At 27.3% G+C, this 7734-nt stretch overlaps 1 protein-coding gene across 6 annotated transcripts in view; it reads right to left on the reverse strand.

Annotated features, from left to right (window-relative positions):
* Positions 1-2722, reverse strand: part of LOC103578189 (mitogen-activated protein kinase-binding protein 1) — a 33515-nt gene extending 30793 nt beyond the window's left edge. For 2 of the 6 annotated variants that reach the window (XM_053738963.1, XM_053738957.1), the window contains exons 1-2: positions 2499-2719; positions 2196-2322 (exon numbers count right to left, since the gene is read on the reverse strand). The gene's annotated coding sequence lies outside the window, so the exon portion shown is untranslated. Of the gene's footprint in view, positions 1-2195; positions 2340-2498 lie in introns of all 6 variants that reach the window. The other 4 variants (XM_053738962.1, XM_053738958.1, XM_053738960.1 and 1 more) reach the window with 4 other exon arrangements.
* Between the last annotated feature and the right edge of the window lie 5012 nt (positions 2723-7734).

Raw genomic sequence — 7734 nt, forward strand, 5'->3', positions numbered from 1 at the left:
ACGTTTGAATATAAACTTTACTTCTTTTCAATATTTGTGAAGTAATGAATAGTACATGAATGGAACGTATATAGAATTAGAGTGAAAATGCAACAGTATATTTTTTCGACAAAAATTAAGTAGCAGTGTTATCTATTGAACATACATGACTAAAAGACAACATATATGCTTAGTAGATAGCACTACTATTTTTCTTTTTTTTTTCTTTTTTTTTTTTCCCCAGAAACTTATCATTTTGTTGCATTTTAATTTTAATTTTATATTCACTTATCTAAAAAATTAAAGATACAAAAAAATTTTATGAATTCTTTGGTAATTTTTAGAAGCCTGTATCTTTGAAAAAAATAGTCGTATAAAAAAGAAAGTAAAATTTAAAGTTTGAAATCTCTAGTTGAAAGATTTTGTGGCAAAGATTTTTTAAAGCTACGGCTTTGCGTAATTATGAGAAATGGCTCGAGACAAAAATTTTCTATATTTTTTTGTTTTGTCCTTAGGGTCTACGGGCTTGAGAAATTTTTTTTCAGGTAAACTAATACCAAGCTCAGTTAGCAAATTTATTCAGTTATAATTTGCTTTTTTGTGTCATTATCCGACAATCATCCTCAACATTAATTTAAAACGTACAAAAAATGACTTTTCACGGTTTTTCTTTCCTCTTTACACTTATTACACAACTAATATAAAATTGTAAGAATAGTCGAGAAAGAAATAATTTTCTCATTTTGAAGATAGTTACACAATTAAAGGAACAATCCTAGTTTCTTTAATTGTTTTGTAAAATTTTGATCAATCGGTCCGGAAAACAGGTTCAATGGATCAATCTGAAAATTTACAGGGCTTTGGGTGGTACATTGAACCATATAAATACCTGGCAACATTGACCTTTCTATCAATAATTGCGGAGTAGCGGTTGATCGACTAAAAACCATAAGAAGTCATTTTTTGTACGTTTTTTTACATCAATATTGAGGATGAAACAGAAATTTTGTTCAAAAATCGAAAACCAGACTTGTAGGGAATTTATTCCAGTTTTTAATGCTGCTCTTAAAGTTATACGGCCATTAGTCGCTGAGATATTGATAATCAAAAACAACAGAATCCGCTTTCATTTGAAGGATGATATCTCAGCAACAAATTGTCATACAGTGACACAAAAAAGCAAATTATAACTGTATAAATTTGCTAATTGAGCTTGGTATTAGTTTACTTGAAACAAATTTCTCAAGCCCGTAGACCCTGAAAACAAAACAAAAAAATTTGCAATTATCTTAGCGGGAAGTTAAAAATTTAGAAAATTTTTGTCTCGTGTCATTCATCGTAATTATGCAATAAACGTAGCTCAACTTTTGATTACTTGTATTGAATAGAAGTCAACTTTATATTTAAACCTATTGAGTGATTTTAAGTTTGAGATTTTTTCAAGTCATTACATAAATACATTTTACAAATATTTAATTGCCACAATTTCACGTTAACAAATTAAAAATCTTTTAGAAATTCTCTATTTTTTGTAATTTCTGACTACACAATTTTTTCTTCTAGAAAATTTTATTTAAATAAATAATTTATTCACAATATATATATATTCATTAATGTCTATGGTTAAATTCATATCTTATCCCGTATTAAGAAAAATGATTTAACTCATGCTAAGTGCATATCTATATATTAGTTGAATCAAATTGTTTTAAATCATTTCAAATTGTTTTGAATCATTTCAAATAATTTTTCTTAATCAGGGATATTTATTCATTATAAATATTGTTTTTGGTTTTTTCATGAAAATATATTCCTAAACAACTTAATAACATTATTCCATTTCAATTTGAGGACATCTTTGGAACCCAATATTTGCTGATATATACATTCTTTCTCTCTTCCTCTTTATTAACTAATATTAAAAATGAGAAATGATATTATTAAATAGATTGTTGTCGAACAATTATTTTATAGGATGTATCTGTCAAATTGTTAGGTTTATGTTGCTATGGTTCTAAAATGTAAACCACAAATGGTTCTTGATAGCATATGAATGAACGAATGAATACAAAATTGAATTTAAAAAGTTCAAAAATAAATTTAAAATGGAAATATTATTCCAAACCAATAAAGCCAGAACGTGAATTAACATAGTTAATTATTTTCTCGACTCGCATATAATTCGAATGATTGACGTAATTAATGAGTTAATCTACCTTTTTGATTGCTTTGCATGGTCAACCTTTAGGTTAGAATTTCAGTACCATGTAGTGGACCTTCTAACTGTGACAAGTATTGTTTTGTGTTATACTCTTATTAATCGAGCAATCCATTCACTATGACCTGAAATTTATTCATTCCTATTCGTTTGTAAGCGTATTCAGTTAAGTACTACGCGCATACATGTATATATATACATATATATATATATATATATATATATATAAATGTAAATTAAATAAACTTAATGACATTGGCAAATAAACGACGCAACGATAAAACTAAACGAAGTAACTCACAATGTATATCCATCAAAATCACTCACAAAACTATAGCGATCGCAATTACTACTGATATCTTTTCACTTTATTTACAATCTTTATTTTATTAGCAGTATGATAATTTTATTCTTAACTGCTTCTTTACTCAGTACCATCTTTATTCGAAATGTTCGGTACCAACTGTGTTTTTAAAACTTTAGTCAAAAAATTTATACAGAATTTTCCCGACTAGTTATGCGCAAGCGCGATCATTATTGTAAAAAAGCGGCGACTCAAATCAGGGCGGATATATATTTATACGTATTATACCAATCTTGATGACATAGATGTATTGATGATCAAAATCTTCAGATTTTTCCGTTTAAATAAAATGAGATAAAATTCCATCACCTATGAGTTTCTATAGATCTATAGACCCCAATGACACAGATTGACTTTCTTACTTACCGACAGTAGATCTTAAAATTTAGAGCGATCATACTCTAGGTAGGGATTATACTCTGATAGCCAGTTGAGCTCAACCAACAATCAAATTGCACGTAAATTTGACGTCAGATTAAAGCCGCTATTTGACGTACTCGAGATATAAAAAATTGAGCAGCAAAATTTGACTGCAGTAGTAGGTCAAATTGACCTAAATTATTTAGATTCGATTTCACCGTTTGATACATATTGAAGAAAAGTCATCTCGTGACATCTAGCAACTATTCAACAAAGTAAATTCAGGAATCAAAAAGTAAACAATATCTCACCAGTTGAGGTCTTGTTGACGTCGTTTTTTGCGTCTCAAATTTTGATGTCCCACAGACGTCAAATAGCAGTTTTAAACTTACGTCAAATTTATGTGAAATTTGACGTTAAAGAGAGCTCAAAAGTCGACATTGAAATTTTTCATGTGTACTGTACGTCACTGAGACGGCAAAAGTTTCAGCTCAAAAATTGCGCTGAAACTCTGGTTATCTAGGTATAAAGCAACCTCAGCGCTTTCGCGCTTGAGGTGTACGAAAAATGAAACTATGTAAATTCAACTCGATGGCGCCAAAATATCTATAAAGGTATAATTTAAGAAATAAATAATAAATAATACAAAGTACGTGTAAATAAACAAAAATGTTGGAAAATCCAAAAATGAACATCTCAAGCGTACATTTTATTTTTAATCATTACTTTTAATTTTTTTTTATTATTATAAATTTTGAAATTATTAATTTAAATTTTTTTAGTTTTTATTTTCAGTTTAATTTTTTTTTTATTATAAATTTTTGTTTGAATATTCCGCCTTTTTGTCTTAGATGTCGCTTTTTTTCGACTCTACTATTATTTTCGGTCTCCTGCCAGTAATTGATGGAGAGAAAAAAGGATAAAAATAATAATAACAGTAAAAAAAAAATGGCAGCTGAATTGTTCGTGAATAATCAGTTTTATCTTTTCAATTAATTATAATTAAACAAAAAGGATTTCTATAGTGATTTTCAGATGGGTTCTGGTGATCAGAAATACCAAGATGATAAAAAAAAAGTTAGGCCGATTAATTGTGTCTATTCGGAGTTATCGTGTTTATTGAATTTTAAACACGACAATTGAAAACTCGTGTCTCTGGGACTAAAACGCTTTATTTTCAATGACTGGAGTAATCATTCGACTTAATATTGGGTCGAAATTATTTTTTAATAAATTCTCTTTGTATTAGTATACAATTTAATTTATTTTAGTGTAATCAAAAGAGTAGAGAGATAATTTAATGTGAGAGAATGAATCGAAAATGATAGAGCGATCATAGAAAACCCTCAGTGCTTTCGCGCTTGAGGTGTACAAGAAAAATTCGGTTATAATAATGCATGTATGTGTATATGGACGTATTAGTACTACTTTAATGTATGTCAGAGCAATATGACTGTATTTTTACAAAAGTTTTCAATGAGCGGCGTTTAACTAATCACTTAAGTTATCTTGTATTTTTGAATCCACTCAAATGCGACAAAAACCGCATAGAAACCAATACAGTCTATAGGATTCTATGCGGTTTTTGTCGCATTTGAGTGGATTCTATGGGAATTTTCGGATAGGATGACTACCTTGATACACCTACCTTAAATACATCAAAAATAAAAAAAGTCCTGGAAGATAAAAGTGAAGAAAAAAAATTTTTCTCATTACATATATAATCATTAATATTTTTGATCAGGATTTATTTGCTTGATGAGACATTTTGTTTAGAAAGTGAAAAAAGTAGTCGATAATCCGGAGCATACGATGAATATTTTATTTTGCTATTCAATTAGTGGTAGATGACATAGACTTTGGGAAGAAACGTTTTTTAATTCCGATATTGCTTTCAGCAAGTGAAGGTGGGTCATTCGCATACGGATTATCTGGAACATTAACTTGTGATACGTATATTTTATTCTCGCTTTTTGAATAATATATCAACACTAATTTCTTTAATAGGAAATGCGCCCTAGTAAAACAAAATGGAGTGTAACCGCTCGTCGGCCATGGATCAGGTTCTCCTAAATTGTTATTATTATCAGACTAAGCTCTGAATCACAATCCCATGAGTTTAAGAGACTGAGCAACGCTATATCAATAGCTCTTACAAATTTTAATTCTATGATTAATGGATGGTCGCAACCAGGTAAAATTGAAAATTTCATTAGACTATACAAAAATGACATACCTTCTGGAATTGAAATCATTGTAAATATGATGAACTTATGGAGAGTTAATCGTGTTTTAGAAGACTTCTTTGATGTCATGAAAAATTCACAACTCACTTACTGATAAATTCATAATTTCGTTTTAAAAAATATGAATATTTTATTAATAAAAAACTAATGGTTATGATAGTGTGTAAAAATAAATTTAACTGAAAATTTTTTCTTAAAATAGTAAAAAGTAATTTTTGACAATATATATATATATATATATATATATATATATATATATATATATATATATATATATTGTATTTTCTGTAGAGTTTTCATAAGTTCATGAATTATTTATCATTAAAATGTAAATACTTGCAATAATAATGTAATAAATATAAATATTGAAGTACTCATAATAAATTTTTAACTAAAAATAATTTTTTCCTACCAAACTAATACTTATAGATCTTATAGATTAGATTTAGAAAAATAATTATAAATGATTTTCAAATTTAATATTTAGATTTGAAAAACAATGATAATTAGTGATTAAAAAATTATACTAATTATTAATCAGGATATTTGAAAATAAATCAGGATTTAAAGCCAAATTCAGGATCAGGGGAATTCAATCTGGTTTTCTATGAGAAGTTAAATACTTTAAATTTCTTATTACGTAGTTAATAAAAATTTCAACAGATATATAGTTTTAGTGCATCAAATTCCTGGGATATCGTTTGATAACTTCTCTTTCTAATTATCCATCTTTGGAGCACGACTCATAATAACAATGATTCATTAGTTATTGAAATATCAGTTAATTGATTTAAGAAGCATTTAAGCTCCAGGTGGGCAATTAAAATCAAAATAAACATTACAATAATTTCTTAATATAATTATATTTATCTTATCTTATCTTATATTACATTTATTGTAATGTTTAAAAAAATGTTGGAAAATCCAAAATTGCACACCTCAATCGCTCATTTTATTTTTAACTTTTTTTTTTTTATTATGAATTTTTATTCAACTTTTAAATTATTAATTTGATTTTTTTATTTCTTAATTCCAGTTTATTTTTTTTTATTTATTTAAATTTTTTCTAAATATCCCGCATTTTTGTTGTAGATGTTGCCCTTTTCTTTTCAATCCTACTGTTTTATGCTAGTGCTGCTGCCAGTAGTTGATGGGGAGAAATAAAGAAAAAAAAAACATTTACTTTTGTAATAATAATAGTAGTAAAAATAAAAATGGCAGCTTAATTTTTCATAAAAAATCAGTTTTATTGTTTTATTTAATTACAATTAAAGTAGACGGATTTAGATAGTGATTTTCAATAGGGTTGTTGTGATCGATAATACAAACAGCAGGTGTGTAAAAAGCATCGTACATATGTACCCAAGTGGCTAAGCTCGCTTTTTGTTAGCTTTTAGTTACCCGTTCCAAGTCAACTTTTTATTATTCCGAAATGTTTATAAAATGATAACAAATGGAATTTTTAAAAAGTTAACTTTTAAAGGTTATCTTGATGTAAACAAAAAAAAAATGTTAAGAAACCGTAATATAAAAAATTTTAGCAAATAGTTATCATAAAATGAAGTAATAAATGATTAATTTTTTGGGATAAATGAAAGTTATACCATTTTAATGCTGACAATTTGCTGTCCGAAAATGTTAACTATGAGTTGTTAACTATTTTAGATGAACATTTTGTTATATTTTATTGATAGTTTTATTTTAACAACTGGTAACTGAAAAATTCTGCCATTGTTTACATCACTTTAGTACCTTTTTCTTAACATTTTGATGACTTTATCTTATTTATGCTGCCATTTTTTAGTTGTCGTTTGCGTGCTCTACATTTAGATTGTCATACATCAAAGTGCACTTAAGAAAATAATAAATGCTTTACAATAACTTTGAATCATATTTAAATTATTCAATAAGTCATTAAAAATAAATTTCAAATAAGGTGACGACAACCCTGCTTTGACATTGGGCGACAGTAGAGCACTACCTCTCCGTTTCGTGTTCGAGGTGTGCAGATTATCTTTCAAATGGTACAAATTTTCTTCTAGTTAATCATATTTAAATAAGTGTAAATATGGCTGTTATGTGAGTGAATCCGCTGGGACCGAGTAATCATTAGCAGAACACATTTAATTGCTTCGAAATTGAGTTGAGAAATACTAAAATTGTATAATGTATATATTTGTATAAATTGATAGTGAACAGTAAAGAGTTAGTAGATGAATGAAACACTGATGCACTCCATATCTTATTGTAAAATGAGGAATCGTTTTTGATTTCTAAAATGAATTAAACCAAAGTTATTTTTTCATTTTACAAAAAAATATGCAGAGTACTTTGGTTTTGTTTATTTCGTACTTTGAATTTCATTATATTTTTTTTTCTATCCACAACCCCCAAAGAAGCTTAACAATTTGTTAGCATTAAGTCAACATGAAAATATTTCATTTGTTTACATAAAGGTAACGTTCTCAATCCGAGAAAAAAATATCCATTAATTTAGCAAACTATGATTCAAAAATATTTGCCGTGATTTTCACAACGTAAAGTTAGGGTAAAAAAAACTTCATATA

This window comes from Microplitis demolitor, chromosome 5, assembly GCF_026212275.2.
Source record: "Microplitis demolitor isolate Queensland-Clemson2020A chromosome 5, iyMicDemo2.1a, whole genome shotgun sequence".
In the NCBI taxonomy this organism is placed as follows: Eukaryota; Metazoa; Arthropoda; class Insecta; order Hymenoptera; family Braconidae; genus Microplitis; species Microplitis demolitor.